Source organism: Salvelinus namaycush, chromosome 3, assembly GCF_016432855.1.
Source record: "Salvelinus namaycush isolate Seneca chromosome 3, SaNama_1.0, whole genome shotgun sequence".
Classification (NCBI taxonomy): domain Eukaryota; kingdom Metazoa; phylum Chordata; class Actinopteri; order Salmoniformes; family Salmonidae; genus Salvelinus; species Salvelinus namaycush.
The window spans coordinates 71,976,803-71,993,641 of NC_052309.1; the positions used below are offsets into that span (position 1 = coordinate 71,976,803).

At 44.7% G+C, this 16,839-nt stretch overlaps 1 protein-coding gene across 1 annotated transcript in view; it reads left to right on the top strand.

Annotated features, from left to right (window-relative positions):
* The first annotated feature begins 1,486 nt into the window (after positions 1-1,486).
* Positions 1,487-16,839, top strand: part of LOC120037147 (sphingosine 1-phosphate receptor 2-like) — a 31,732-nt gene continuing 16,379 nt past the window's right edge. Inside the window, exon 1 of the mRNA XM_038983322.1 lies at positions 1,487-2,113. The gene's annotated coding sequence lies outside the window, so the exon portion shown is untranslated. The remainder of the gene's footprint in view (positions 2,114-16,839) is intronic.

A 16,839-nucleotide genomic window follows, 5' to 3' on the forward strand; every position in this document is an offset into this window, starting at 1 on the left:
CTCTCGCTCTCTCTCACTTTCACATAACTACATAGGGCTAGAGACAAGTCAGGTAACCACAGACTGCATCACAACAATCCATGTTCACTTACAAGAAAGGCACATCACATTTACATTTGTTTTGTCATTTGGCAGACATTCTTATCCAAAGTGACTTACAGGAGAAATTAGGGTGGCGCTTTGCTCAAAGGCACATCGACAGATGTTTCACCATGCAGGGGCCGTAATAACAGCTGCCAGATGTGGGGAGTCTCAAGAGCCCAGTCACATTCTCACAGACAATGGAATGCTTGTGAGTAGCCCCAACAGGAAGTGAGGTCAGGGCTCTTGACCCCTCCCCTGAGCTAAGTGGGAGCTGCAAGGTTGGGGGTTCCTCTCTCCTCTGTGAGGCTCTGCAATGCACTCTCTCACAAACGTCTTGTCCCATCATAAACTCCCTGACAATGTGCAGTCAGTCCATAATGAGTGCTTGCTAGACATCCAGATTACTCACTGTCCATTCAAACTGCCAACGCTTAAGTGGAGTACGTCATTGACATGGAAGTACGAAAACTATTGGCGCCTTAGAGGGTAGGTACGCCCACATGTTGAAGAGCCACTCTCAGTTTCCAGAGAAACAGAACGTTTACTTTGAGTCTCCTTTTGATTTCTCCCAAATATACAGTGTGTTTCTATTCAAGATAATTTCACAATTTCCCTGCTTCTGAGAGAACACCTCCCACGCAGCTGGTGGAGGAGGAGAGGTGGAAGGAAGAAAGGTGGGAAGGATGTCTACAGTTGGTGGGTGGGGGGTTGCCCAATCACTGCCTGTCTCCTCTAACTATGCAGCTCTATTCACTCTCAACTCACTCACCAACACAGGGGGAGAAAGCAGACAGTTTATGGACTTTATGTTTCATCTGTGTGCGTTTCATTACCTAGTTTCATTTGCCACCAAGATGTGTGTAATGTGTCATGTGGTCTCTGGTATGCCGTATACAACACCATTACATTGATGTCACTCTGCATCACGGTACAGTAGCTAGGCTGGATTTCTGGCTTGATAATGACTGACAGAACATGCCCATACTCACCTCTCGCCTACCTTCTTGACTGACAGCAGACCAATTGCCATGATGTATTGATTAAAGACAAAAACAAGAATGAGTCAACATGAACAACTGACTCAACGCTTATTTACATGTTTTGCTATGAGCCATATCAAAGTTGAAATGCAAATACATTTCCCTTCCCTTATAGTAAAATCTAATTACAAATAATGTACGGGAAACAATGAAATTCTTCAGTATATGAATAGCCTGTATGCCAGAGACAGTATTTGTAGTACTGTAGTCAGTCAGAAGACTCCTCGGATCTCAGGCTAGTTAAGATTTGGAGGAGCACTGGACTCACGTTCATCCAGGGAGCGCGAGGGTTCCGGAAGTGAGGTGGTGGAACATTAAGGACGAAAACATCTGCACTTCATTTGTACACTGGACAGAGAAAAACTCACCATGAAAATGCTATCTGTTATCATGTAAGTCTAATTAGTGACTATGAATAAAGGTAGAGGGTTTATCTGAACATAATAAGTGAAAACCATTAACCGCCAATGGGACTGGTGTTAATATTCTGTAGCAGGACGTTTCGACAGTGGTTTTGAGTGGAGTAATATGTGTGTGACCGGTGCGTAATGTGCGCGCGCCTCCCTGTTGTTCCATAGCCGGTGGAGCTGTTGTTCTCAGAGTTAGAGAAGGAACAACCACACGGACACTGGGGATAGAGCAACAAAGGAGAAAGTATGAGCCGAACGAAAAGTCTTAGGCATTGTCTTTAAAGTCTCTTGTATTGGGAATCATTCAGTCTTCGCAGTATATATATTTTTTGAGGCAGAGTAGTTACAGCTATGGATTTACCTGTGACTAGACAAGCAACACTGTCTAGTCGTCATCCGAAATTTTGATTGTCATCATTATCCTCGACCCAGAAGAAGACAGCGCTCACAAATCAGGTGAACTTTTGAAAATGCATTTGATTTGGAGATAGGTAGCCACATGCTACACCTAAGGCGACAACAACCACAACTACATCGGCCGACTTTGGTTTTGCTGCACCCACCGACTTCGCACATGGGGTAAGTAGTTTCATGTGTAGACCTACCAGCCAAATTGTACAATTGTGGCGAGTGTACACTCTACACGTGCGGTTGTTGGAAAAACAAAGAAACTATCAATCAATGAACAACGTGCAGCGGGTCCGCAACACACGAGGGCAGTTATGAACTTCGCACACTTTGGGAAGATAAAACCTATTATTTTATATTAATCTACCCAAAGACCTATAGCACGTATTTAGTGGCAACCACTTACATCTAATCACACATGATTGTTTAAGTAACCTTAATGATATTAGAATTGGGCAGCATGAATGATAACCAGGATGCAGTCAAACGTGTTGAGAGGTTATCAGTATATAACGTATAAGGAAACCACACACAAATTCTAAGAGAAGCTTATGGGTGTCTTGGGTGATGCCTTATTAGTGTTCCTCAAGGTTGTACAGTATATGGTTAACCGAACAACCAGAAAATTATCCGTCAATAAATATATTGTTTTATTCTCCGGGAATAACAGATGTTTTGGAACGTTGTGTTTAATGAGTAACATGATCCATTAAATATTAACAAGCCACCGTGCCCGATGCTGGCGGATCCACTACTGCTCTATGTGTATTGTAGTTTGTCGATGGGGGTGGGGCTGTGGTCCCCTGGCTTTAGCTTCGCAGGGGGCTCCTATACGTCTTGTAGCGGTTGCAAGACCCGCTGTGCCCCCCTCGGGTGTTGTCGAGGTTCGTTCATCCGTCACTGTAAAGGGCGCATTGTCCTGAAAGGATGTTTTAATAAAACAAAAGGCTCCATTATACCATCTCACCGGAGCGGAGCTGCTTGGTGAGCGTCCGCGGGATCGGGGTCCCAAGTGTCTGGGGGATTAGACCTAATTTCCATTCTAACATGTTTTCAAGAGTTCCAAAAAGAATAAAGGCTAATATATATATTTTTTGCAACACTGTTCAGTTTTATCTTAAAAGATAAAGAAACTGTTCATAATTCTATTGTAAAAGCCCTGACCTACTTGCTGCACACTTTCACAAACCGTTACATTAGGCTAACCTATCTGTCATACTGTACATGTATTATATGCTGAGGTCTTAACTGACTACAAAATCAAATCAAAGTTTATTTGTCACATGCTTTGTAAACAACAGGTTTAGTCTACGGGCCCTTTCCAACAATGAATAGAGAAACATTTAAAAATTATAGAAAAAAATTATAACACAAGGAAAAAATACACAATGAGTAAGGGTAACTTGGCTATATACACTAGGTACCAGTATGTAGTCGATGTGCAGGGGTACTTCATTAAAAAAATATATATTTCACCTTTATTTAACCAGGTAGGCTAGTTGAGAACAAGTTCTCATTTACAACTGCAACCTGGCCAAGATAAAGCAAAGCAGTGTGACACAAACAACAACACAGAGTTACACATGGAATAAACAAACGTACAGTCAATAACACAATAGGGGGGGAAAAGAGTCTATATACAGTGTACGAGGTAATTGAGGTAGATATGTATTATAGGTAGGGGTAAAGTGACTAGGCAACAGGATAGATAATAAACAGTAGTAGCAGCGTATGTGATGAGTCAAAAGAGAGCTCAAAAAAGTTCAATGTAGATATTTGGTTAACTATTTAGCAGTCCTATGGCTTGGGCGTAGAAGCTGTTCAGGGTCGTTTTGGTTCCGGACTTGGTACATCGGTACCTCCAGCCACTCCAGGAGTCTTTTGACAGTTTTTAGGCCTTCCTCTGACACTGCTTGACATTACAGTTCAGCGTGTTGAATATGTGGATTAAGATGTGTGGAACAGGATATGTCATAATTATCTGGGTTGTATGGATTTAGGTGACTGCTGTGATGTCTGTTATGGTGTGTTTATGACCCATTCTGCACCTTGGCCAAGATGAATGAAATAGTGTTTGTTAGGAGCACAGTTTTGGGTCACATTGACAATGAAAAGCATAAACGCACCCTGCACGTTTCTGCTCTTTGAAAGAATAGCATTATGCAAAAACACCTTACACAGACACACCCACACAGAATGAGGGTGTCGGTAATCTATTCATGGGTAAGAGAAACACAGAGATAAGCTGATAAGGAGGAGGAACTAGTGTTTTATTACCCTGATAAAAACACCCATCCATCATTCTCTCCCTCCCTCTCTCCTCAGCTCCCTCTCTCTCTCCTCAGCTCACTCTCTTCACTGTGCTGGTCATTAAGCCTGTCTAAAATGTTAAAAGCTCCTGATGACATTAGCTCATGCTTGACCAATGGCAACAGAGCGCTAGACTAACTGAATGCTCAGATGGGAGACACTACAGACAAAAAGCACCACATAAAGACAAGCAAACATTTCTCCATGATACATCATTTGAGAGGGGTGGTGGGTGGGAGAAGGACATACACTGAGTATACAAAACATTAAGAACACCTGCTCTTTCCATAACATAGACTGACCAGGTGAATCCAGGTGAAAACTATGATCCCTTAATGATGTCTCTTGTTAAATTCTCTTCAATCAGTGTAGATGAAGGGGAGAAGACCGGTTAAAGACAGATTTTTAAGCCTTGAGACAATTGAGACATGGATTGTGTATGTGTGCCATTCAGAGGGTGAATGGGCAAGACAACAGATTTAAGTGCCTTTGAACAGGGTATGGTAATAGGTGCCAAACACACTGGTTTGTGTCAAGAACTGAAATGCTGCTGGGTTTTTCACGCTCAACAGTTTCCTGTGTGTATCAAGAATGGTCCCCCACCCAAAGGACATCCTGCTAAGCATTGGTGTCATTGGAAGCATTGGAGTCAACATGGGCCAGCATCCCTGTGGAATGCTTTTGACACCTTGTAGAGTCCATGCCTGACGAATTGAGGCTGTTCTGAGTGTAAAGGGGGGAGGTGTTCTTAATGTTTGGTGTACTCAGTGTATGTAGGTGGAGAAGAATATCAGGTGTGAGATGGGGATGTTGTGGGGGTGCTGTGGGTTGTTTCGGGTGTGGATGGGACGCCTGTGCTACGGGGGGAGGGGGGACTGGCCGACAGGCTAGAGATAGATATAACCTGATGCAGGCGACTGGCCGTCTGCTTTGCGACCATGTGACCTCACGGCTCATTACACTAGAACAAAACCCACCACACCGCCGCCACAACTGACCTCTGCCAACCCTCTTCACACACGTTCACTTCACACACTCTCATCTCTGGCCCAAGTGACAGAGCCCTGGAGTGCTGCTGTTAACAGCTCCAACACACCAACAGTCAACCATCCACACATTGTAACCAGGCAGACATGACAGCAGCATCCACACAGTGTAACCAGGCAGACATGACAGCAGCATCCACACAGTGTAACCAGGCAGACATGACAGCAGCATCCACAAAGTGTAACCAGGCAGACATGACAGCAGCATCCACACAGTGTAACCAGGCAGACATGACAGCAGCATCCACACAGTGTAACCAGGCAGACATGACAGCAGCATCCACACAGTGTAACCAGGCAGACATGACAGCAGCATCCACACAGTGTAACCAGGCAGACTTACTGTTAAAGACAAAAAAAGGATTTAAAGGGATTCATTGGATCTCATGCTCTGGCTCTGGCACATGTTTTTGGGTTTAGCAGTCCATATAGAGTGAATCTAAACTCCATGATGTCAGACTGCTCTCTGGTTAAATCCAGCAGATCATGACATCATAATGTTGGGGTCAGGAGGTCTCTGGGTGCTGTTACCCACCCTGGCCCCTTCCCTGCTCAGTCACCAGTTTATCCCTCATGAACTGAACACCCCCCCCCCCCCCCCCATGAGCCCCAGGGTCACCAAAGCCTACTGAATGGAGGAAGACTGCGAGGAGAAGTAGCGCGTGAGAAATACAAGTCAAATCAATGGACAAATAAATAAACCAATGTAGAAAGTAAACGGATGGATAAATAAATTGATGATAATTCAGCAGTGGGAACTGGATGTGTGGGATTATTTCTTGGCCAGGTCGGAAGCCGGGTCACATGGGGGTTGAAGTCGGAGGGAGATGTGGGTGGGGTCGTCCCTAAAGGATGCTCATGTTTCAGCTCCAATCCTGGGAGAGCGAGGCCGCTAATACGAGCAGTGAGAAGTCTTTTTCCTTAGGGACGCCGAAGGCTCTCGTTGTCTACTACACACAACCACTTTACTTTAGTCAGCCATTTCGAAAGGAGTACAAACATCGGAAAGATCAGAGAAGGGAACAACGGGTGCATGCCAAATAGCCAACAACGTTCTGGCTTGTACAGGCAGGGTTAAAAGGAAACAGTCACATGTCAATCCACTACTTACAGATGTATCATACAATCAATGTGTGTAATGCCTTTACAGGGGTGGATCCCCAAATAAATGTATAAAGTGATCAAAACAAATGTAGTTAGTGCAATACATTTTCTAGATAAAAGGATAAGTAGCATATCATTTTTAAATGTGTGCATGCTCTTCTCCTTCGGGAAAACATTTGCTGACTCAAAGGGGGTGTGGCGGGTATTAAAACACTTCTGCGCTACCTGCCGTGAGGATCAGTGGAGGCTGCTGAGGGGAGGACGGCTCATAATAATGGCTGGAACGGAGCGAATGGAATGGCAACAAACACATGGGAACCATGTGCTTGATGTATTTGAGACCATTCCCCTCCAGCCAACCAACCTCCTGTGGTGTGGATACTCTTGTGCATCCTCTGTCGAAGTTGGTAATCGAGGAGGGGGGCAGCCTCCTTCGTTCGCCTACTAACAAATTAACACTCGACCACTTATCGGTTTTACTGGGTCACAGAGGAGAGAGGAAGGAGAAGTCAATGAGAGGACGGTCTTTTGCCCAAATAAGAATCTCCGCTAGCCTGAAAAACACTTTTCCTGGGTGTGGCAGCTGTTCGCAGGTTTCAGAAGTACAAGCTGCAACAAACAGCTGACAACATGTAGCTTTCTGATACACAGCCAAGAACTGGGAGTGTCTCCGATCAGGAAATATATGGCCTGCTCTGCTTTTTTCACCATTCCCAACATCTTACAAACAAACACACACACACACACACACACACACACACACACACACACACACACACACACACACACACACACACACACACACACACACACACACACACACACACACACACACACACACACACACACACACACAGACACACAGACACAGACACATGAAACTATTTCAAAACATAATCTGTCTAACACACCCGGACTCACTGTCAGACGTGATCTCAGGAGTACTTTATAAATATTTAGTTGAGCAGACATTTGGAGGAGGGAAAGGTTTGGGGTATTTCAGTCCAGGATGATGTTTAAATTCCTTACCCAAATCCAACAGCTTTAAAAGGTCCTGTTACATCTGTCGTCTTCTCTAGTCACTTAACATAAACGTATCCATGGCTACGCACCCTAATACCCTCACCAACATACCAGCATGCCTGACATATCATTAAAGGCATTTGGTTCAAATCATCCTGCACAGTTGTGATAAAGGCATGTCTGTATCATACAGTATTGTTAACTTCACTGTGGACCACCCATATACTTAGAGAAACTTTCTGCCAGTCTAAGTAATTAGGCTAAGAAAGGTTATTGGATTGCATTATTGGATCTTTCATCCATGGCACATTAAACAATAACAAACTACCTCAACATTTTCATTTTGGTTTTGTGGCTTTCGAAGAAGGCGACAACACTTTGAAAACTGTACAGTGTACGAACACTATTCTACTGTGATTTACGGTAGGGAGGGAGTGGAATGAGCTCAGAGCTCCTGCAACAGCTGTATGGTTAATCAATGTGGTCAGATTGTGGTTTCCTGGTGTCTGGTCAATCCCAGTCAGTGGTCATGTTTCAGTGATGTTGGAGCAGGTACACATGGAGATGTGTGGTTTGGAACCCCCCCCCCCCCCCCCCTCCACACCCATCCTCCTCCTCATCCCTCCATTCTGGCAGCCATTGTTATTCTGAGCTGGCTTTGTTTGTGCAGCTGGAAGAAAAGCTGTGCTTCTTCAACCCCCCACAGGGAGAAGGAGGGAGACAAGGAGTTGGAGTCAGGCCTTTCAGGATTGTTCAAGTGGGAGAAGCTTAGATTAAAGTTCTTAGAGCAGTGTTGGACACGCTTACTGAGACTTAGAACTCTGAAAGAAGGTCTGTTCCATTAACAACATATTGGAGATACATCTCTATGTGATTATGAATAAAGATGGATGTGGCAGACTGACAGACTCTCTATTGGCTGGCTTACTTCCTCTCATTAACTGACTGACATACTGAAATTGGATTTTAAGTGAACTGCACAAAGAAAAACATACACCACAAGTAACTGAACTGGAGTCAGGTCATGCAACAGTTCAGAATGCTTTATAGGAGTTGGCAGATCAATTTGAAATGGATGATGTTTGTCTCAACCAAACGTGACAACAGGTCAAATGTAACGCTTGTGAGATCATCTCTCTGCTCCCGGTCAAAGTCAAGTAGCCGTTCTCTCACTGCCCTCGAAACCATACCCCCACAGCATGACAGAGTACTTTCAGACCTGCTCACAATATTATACCATACATACACATATATACACCCATACAACTGTTCCATCAAGGTACCTTAATAGAGGTTGCAAGGCAGTGAAATAGTCCTAGCATTGTCCAAACTCCCAAATCTTTTCAGCTGTTATTTTGACTGCTGTATTCATTCCACCTCAGGCCAATCAAAATAATAAACTGGTGCTTAATGAACTGTACAAGGCTATAAACAAGCAGGAAACCCTACACCCAGCGGCCGCCTTTCTGGTTTCCGGTGATTTTAATTCGGCATCGCTAAGACACGCGATGCCCACTTCCATCAACACGTCTCCAACGCCACTAGGGGAGAAAGTCCTAGACCACTGCTATTCTAACCATAAGCAACCATACAATGTCCTCCCTCGTCTGCCATTCGGCAAATCAGATCATGAATCTGTACTCTTGCTTCCTGTTTACAAGCAGAAGCTGAAACAGGAAGTACCCGCAATTTGCTCCGTTGAGAAATGGTCACCAGAATCAGAGGGTATGCTTCAGGACTGCTTTGCCAGCGCTGGTTGGAATATGTTCTGAGACTCCACCGATTAACGTCGACGAGTTTACCACCTCCGCCAATGGCTTCATTAGAAAATGCATCAGCAACGATGTACCCACGGTCACGGTTCGCTGCTTCCTCAATCAAAAGCCCTGGATTAACACTGAGGTTGGCACTAAACTAAAGAGCAGGGCTACCGCACACAGCGCTATCGCAGACAACCCTGATGCTACGGCCGAAGACAGGAATAAGTACAAAAAGGCCCGCTATGACCTCCACAGAGTCATCAAACGAGCAAAAGGACAATATAGGAATAAGGTTGAATCATATTACACAGGCTCCGACACCCGCCCCATGAGCAGGGGCTACAGTCTATTACGGATTACAAAGGAAGACCCAACCGTGATCTGCTCAACGATGCCTCTCTACCAGACGAACTCAATGCATGTTATGTACGCTTTGACAACAACAACATCGAGCCGGGTGTGAGGGCCGTCACCGACCCAGAGGACTGGGTGATCTCACTCTCTGAGGCCAACGTGAGAAGGGCTTTTAATCAGTTCAACACCTGCAAGTCCGCGGGCCGCGACGATATTCCAGGATTCATTCTCAGAGCATGCGCAGAAGAGCTGGCTGAAATATTCCCAGTATTTTTCAACCTCTCCTTGTCCCAGTCTGTAATTCCCCACATGTTTTAAGATGACCACAATCATCCCTGTTCCTAAGTACTCTAAGGCTTCATGCCACAATGATTACCGCCCTGTAGCAATCGCTTCTGTAATCATTTGAGAGGCTGGTTATGGCACACACTAACTCCACCATCCCAGCAACCCTAGACCCACTCCAATTGGCATACTGCCCCAACAGATCCATAGATGACGCAATCTCAATTGCTCTCCACACTGCCCTCACCCACCTAGATAAGAGGAATACCTATGTGAGAATGCGGTTCATTGACTACAGCTCAGCGTTCAACACTATTATCCTCTACAAACTCGTCACCAAGCTTAGGACTCTGGCTCTGAACACCTCCCTCTGCAACTGGATCCTGGACTTTCTGATGGGCTGACCCCAGGTGGTGAGGGTAGGCAACATCACCTCCATCACGCTGACCCTTCATGCAGGGGTGTGTGCTTAGTCCCCTCCTGTATTCCCAGTTTAGCCACAACTGTGTGGTCACGCACGACTCCAACACCATTATCAGTTCGCTGATGAAACGATGGTGGTAGGTCTGATGACCGGCGATGATGAGTCAGCCTACAGGGAGGAGGTCAGTGACTTGACATTGTGGTGCTTGAGCAACAACCTCTCCTTCAATGTCAGCAAGACCAAGGAGCTCATCGTGGACTACAGGAAATGGGGGAGGTTGATCACGCCCCTATCCACATTGATGGGACGTCAGTGGAACAGGTAGACTTCTTTAAGTTCCTCGTTGTCCAAATCACTAAAGACTTAAAATGGTCCAAACGCACAGTCGTGAAGGCGCAACATCGCCTCTTCCCCCTCAGGAGGTTGAAAAAGTTTGGCATGGGCCCTCATCTTAAAAACATTTGACAGTTGTACCATTGAGAGCATATTGAATGGCTGCATCACCGCTTGGTATGGCAATAGCACCATCCTCGAACGCATGGCGCTACAGAGGGTTGTGCGGACAGCCTAGTACATTACTGGGTCCGAGCTCCCTGCCATCCAGGACCTCTAAATTAGGAAGTGTGAAAAGAAGGCCTGGAAAATCATCAAAGACCCCAACCACCGAAGCCATAGACAATTTTCTCAGCTGCCGCACGGCAAGAGGCACCAGTGTATCAAGTCTGACACCAACAGGCTCCTGAACAGCTTCCATGGCCAAGCAATACGACTGACAAATAGCTAACCAAATAGCTACATGGACTTTAACTTGTATCTTTATTTACCTTTTATTTCAGTATTTGCACCGTCTATGCACACTCACAGGGCCCTACACACTCACACCCACTGTCACTCCAACACACACACACAAACGCTACATCATTCGCTCACTCATACATAATATGCACATACATTTATACTGACTCTGCACACCCATTCGCATGCAAGCTGCTGCTACTCTGTTTATCTTATATCCTGTTGTCCAGTCACCTTACCCCTATACATATCTACCTCCATCACTCCAGTATCCCTGTCCCCTTACCCCTATACATATCTACCTCCATCACTCCAGTATCCCTGTCCCCTTACCCCTATACATATCTACCTCCATCACTCCAGTATCCCTGCACATGTAAATATGGTATTGGAACTGACTTTTTAAATATTTGCTGTATATATTATGCTTACTTACTTACGTTATTGTGTATTTCATATATATTATTCTTCTAGTAATAAATTGCTATGGATTATTGCATTGTTGGGCTTTGAGTTAGCAAGAAAGGCATTTCACTGTACTTGTGCAGGTGCCTTAACTTAACCTCTAGGGTTGTTTCCATACAGCTCACTCTGCCTCTGTATGTGGTCTGCTTCTACCATGTACTGTAACTGTATGTTACAGGAGTACTTCAGTTCGTGTCCAGTCTCAGGGGGGATTGGCGCTCTTATATGTCAGTTCTCGGGAGGTCTCTGGATGTCGAAATATCCTTGTTGTTTTTCAGGAGACACATTGTCTATCTCTTGTTAGTATTTTTAAGAAAATGTAATCCTGTCTAAAACTTTGTTGAATGTTTGTAGAGCGTGTTCTCTCACTAGGCAGCCATGTATTTTTCTGACGGCAAAGCTCTGAATACAGGTCCGTATTAATAAAATACGGAAGGCTTCAATGCAGCATCTAAATAGAATCTAAAAGCAATCAGAGCTGCGTCGTCCCCCTCTGTTCACCCCTATAGATGATATCATATTTTTTTTCTTTCATTGGCACCATCCCCCTCCTCTTGTGGCCTCCCAGCTCTCTGTCCCGTGACAGTCTGCTGTTATTGATGCATAGAAAGATCCCAGGGACATCAGAGGAACAAGCATGCAGTTTGTAGTGTCACAGTCACTGCCTGCACCCTCACCACCAATTTGTGCACACACACACAAACACAACTAATATTGCACACACATAGAGATGTGTCAAAGCATTTGGAATCCGCTTCTATAGTGCTTACATTCATTAACATGCATACACATACATGCATGATCACATGCATGCTGATGCTGTGCGCGATCCCAAACCCTCATTACACACAGTATCCTAGCCAGGCAATAGAATAGAACCGGAGTAGGGTTGGAGTCCAAGTTCTAGCATCAGGTCAGAATAGGAGCGGGGAGCCGGGACAAAGAAAAGGTGAATGTGCATTCAAAGCCTATTCATTTAGGAGTACCTCACTGTGTTAAACAACAACACAGAGATGTGTGAGAATAGCAGCATTGCTGAAACCTGAAACTAGCACATCTCATCCTCCCTTGAGCTCAGCTGTTAGTTCCATATCTGACCCATAATGGAACACATTGTTCCAAACTTAAAGGGTTCTGATCCAGACCAACCGGTTGTGTTCAGGTCCAATAGCAGAACAGAGCTCCTTGCCCCCCCCCCTCCCCCACCCACTGCTCTGAGCGAGCCAGGATACTGGTTCAAGACTGACTTGTCCTGCTGAAACTCTACTGTGCCTTGCGCTCGCATTCATTTCAGTTCCAGAGCTGGGATGGAGACAAGCAGACCTCCCGGCTGAGTGTAAATATTCAGAGCCTTGCCTCTGTGGTTTACCAGTAATGTGACTAGTGTGTACGTGTCTTAGTGTCGTGAGAACATAGCCTACTGTTATCTTTTACCACCACGCTTCCTTTGTGACACTAACCACGTTTCCGTCCACAGTTTTTATGCAAGTAAAGTCATACCTTTTATAAAAATAAATCACGACAGCTATGATGGAAACAAAGTTTCGGTACAATTTTTAAATGCAGACAGATCATTTTGACAACACTATCGGGAGAGTTGAAAAATGTAATGGAAACCCATTAAACTTTTTAGATTTTTATTTGGTACAAGCAAAAAACAATGTCATCGCACTGATTTTTATCCACAACAGGTCTGTTTGGTTGAAACACACTACTGTTGGGAAAATTCACATATTTTCTTTGTACTGATGTTAGTCTATTCACATAAAAATCTGTCGCCAATTGGATGGAAACCTAGTTACTGTGATCTCTTGAGCGAATTATAACTGCTCAGAATGTTGCGAACCTTTCGTGTGAAATGAGTGTTGATAAGATGTGGTGATAAGACAGCTCAGGGTGTCATGAAGAGCCGCAAACCAGAGAGTGGTTCCTTTATATAGAATATGGAGCAATGAGGCCTTAATACGGAACTATAAGAACATGTCTGCTCCAGATGTGTTCTAAATCAATCCTTCCAGATGTGTTCTAAATCAATCCTTCCAGATGTGTTCTAAATCAATTCTTCCAGATGTGTTCTAAATCAGTCCTTCCAGGTGTGTTCTAAATCAGTCCTTCCAGATGTATTCTAAATCAGTCCTTCCAGATGTGTTCTAAATCAAGCCTTCCAGATGTGTTCTAAATCAAGCCTTCCAGATGTGTTCTAAATCGAGCCTTCCAGATGTGTTCTAAATCGAGCCTTCCAGGTGTGTTCTAAATCGAGCCTTCCAGGTGTGTTCTAAATCGAGCCTTCCAGGTGTGTTCTAAATCGAGCCTTCCAGGTGTGTTCTAAATCGAGCCTTCCAGGTGTGTTCTAAATCGAGCCTTCCAGGTGTGTTCTAAATCGAGCCTTCCAGGTGTGTTCTAAATCGAGCCTTCCAGGTGTGTTCTAAATCGAGCCTTCCAGATGTGTTCTAAATCGAGCCTTCCAGATGTGTTCTAAATCGAGCCTTCCAGATGTGTTCTAAATCAGTCCTTCCAGATGTGTTCTAAATCAGTCCTTCCAGATGTGTTCTAAATCAATCCTTCCAGATGTGTTCTAAATCAATCCTTCCAGATGTGTTCTAAATCAGTCCTTCCAGATGTGTTCTAAATCAGTCCTTCCAGATGTGTTCTAAATCAGTCCTTCCAGATGTGTTCTAAATCAGTCCTTCCAGATGTGTTCTAAATCAGTCCTTCCAGATGTGTTCTAAATCAGTCCTTCCAGATGTGTTCTAAATCAAGCCTTCCAGATGTGTTCTCAATCAAGCCTTCCAGATGTGTTCTAAATCAATCCTTCCAGATGTGTTCTAAATCAAACCTTCCAGATGTGTTCTAAATCACCTCTTCGTGCCCTTGTGCTTTGATCTCTGTGGTAAGTGTAAAGTATACCAGAGGAGGAGGGGGAACACGGAGAGAGGGAAATGTGGTCCCTATAAATCAGGACGCCGGATGAAAGAGAAATATGCAGAATAGTGCGACGTAAGAATATGAATAATTTGGCACTGTGCCCCGTGTGACGGGTTGACAGGAATGGTCTGAGGGTAAATGTATTACAGTAATTGCCTCAAAGGCGCCACCCCCTCTGATGCATTTCCCCTCCCGTTGGGTAGATGGGGGGGTTGTCGATCATGTGGGTGGCTCTGCTGCACGATGCCCCTCTTCACTTGTCCCTTGAGGGAGAGAGAGCACATATCCATCCATTGAAAGTAAACATTGCTTCTTGACCGAACTGTGCAGACAGAAACTAGACCCCCAAAAGAGGCTGTGCTCAAACTGTCATCTGCTGATGAGGAGAAGGTTAATCCCTAATTACAAGATTACCCGTCATTCAGTGTTTATTTTTTTTTACACTTCCTCAATAATCTGCCAGCTTCAGCAAGATTTTAACAAATCCCCACACCATACGACAAGGGGGAGAGGAAGACATTCTGTCTTTGAAGCTAAAAACAGTGTGCCTTTCCAGGGAGTTCTGTAACAAAAAACAGAAGTTGATGTCTAGTCACAGTATGTAACGAAATATATTTCTGTTATTTTTTCTGCACCAGTATAAGTTATGCCTATCTGACTCTGTACTACCATAGCTATGCAGTGATAACGCATGAATGTAAATATTCAATGATCATTACTGGACTAATATTTCACTATAACTAATCTAAACAATACGTCCCAGTGAAGAGCCAGAGGAATGTGAATGTGTATGTCTCGGACATGGTTTGGGAAGTTTACACAAAGCAAGCAACAAAGACATTTTTCCACCATGTTCTTTCTCATATTTCTCCGAATGTGCAGTAAGTTCCCCTGTGGAATTCCTCTTAAAGCTTAAAACTGAGATATTGCAGGCTTCCATCTCATATCACTGGTCCGTCCGGCCTCTCTACAGAACAAGTCACAGAGCGACACAGAAACAGCCTCTCTTCCTCTCACCCTCCCCCAAAACAACCCCCTCTTTCTCTCCCCTCTCGGTTTTTTTTCATTTAGCTGCCTGGCGGTCATATGAACAGTGCACGTCTCTCAACGACAGAGCCTCTTCTCTCTTGAGCCTGAGTTTCACTCCCCCACAATCAGTCAGCCCACGCTGTAGCCAGCTCCACAAAGCCAGGTGCTACAGAACTGTATGTCAAAGGTCAAATCACAGACAGACCAAGTGATTCACTCTCCAGTCCAAAGTCCAGAGACTGCTCGTGGAGATTTCACCATAGCTATTTCCTTTGTTTAGGAAATTGACCTCTAAACAGTTGTGAATATCCGTGTCAAAGTGGTATGCATATAGATACGATTATGCTGGTGTGTCTGTGTGAGTGATAGTATTTTTCTTTTGGCATTTTGTAGGTGTCTGTGTGTATCTCTGTGTCTGGTCCACTAGCACACATGTGTTATTGTGTGGCGTTTCAGTGTTGCTATTTGTGTTTTTTTCTCTTGGTGTGGGTTTCAGCCCTGGCTGCATGGCTGTGTGGTTGTGGGTGTTATCAGCCTGCCTGTCAACACTGAGCCATCTAGAGGAGATGCGGCCAGGGGAGGATCACTGCTCTCTCTCTTTCTCACTTTCTCACTCTCTCTCTCTCTCTCTCTCTCTCTCTCAATCTCTCACTCTCACTCACACAGATCATCATTGATACCACCACCACCAACCGACTGCATGACTGTTGCCCTGAAGACTTACCCTGGGTTAGTGTTATTTCATTTACGTCTCACAATTGGGTTGTTAATGTTGTATGTATTTTCCCTATGGGAAAATCGCCCGAGATGATAAAACCCCGTCTGTTTGTGACTGCAGATGGAACTCAAAGACCTATCTGTCTATACAGTGACCGCGGTTAGGGTTTAGGATGAGTCCTGCTCGTGTCTCCTCTGCTCTGTGACCACTCACCTAGCTGAGTTTTTAAAGTCACACTTTATTTGGTCCATCTGTACATGCTCTACAGAGGATCATACTATCAACAAACTATCTGTTGATAAGCAACTGCTTGCTAGGGTTAGGTTTAGAATAAGGGCTAGGGTTAGCTAGGATAAGTGTTAAGGTTAGGGTTAAAGCTAGGGTTAGTAGATAGTTAGCTAGTTGAAATGTTGCTGATAGTCTGTAGAGCATCTACAGATAGACTATCCAAATAGTGTTTCTGCCCCTGGTCCTGCTGGTTTTGTGAACTTGAATGCTCTGCCTCTGCTTCTGCCTTGCCCTGGGAACTGACTGAGGGCAATCAATGCTGCAGTGATGGCTGTGAAATCACTTCATGTCATGGATGGAGCCCTGGGGCTCAGGGATGTGGAGAGAGAGCAGAGACACACTGCTGCCACCTGCTATCACCAGCAAATTCG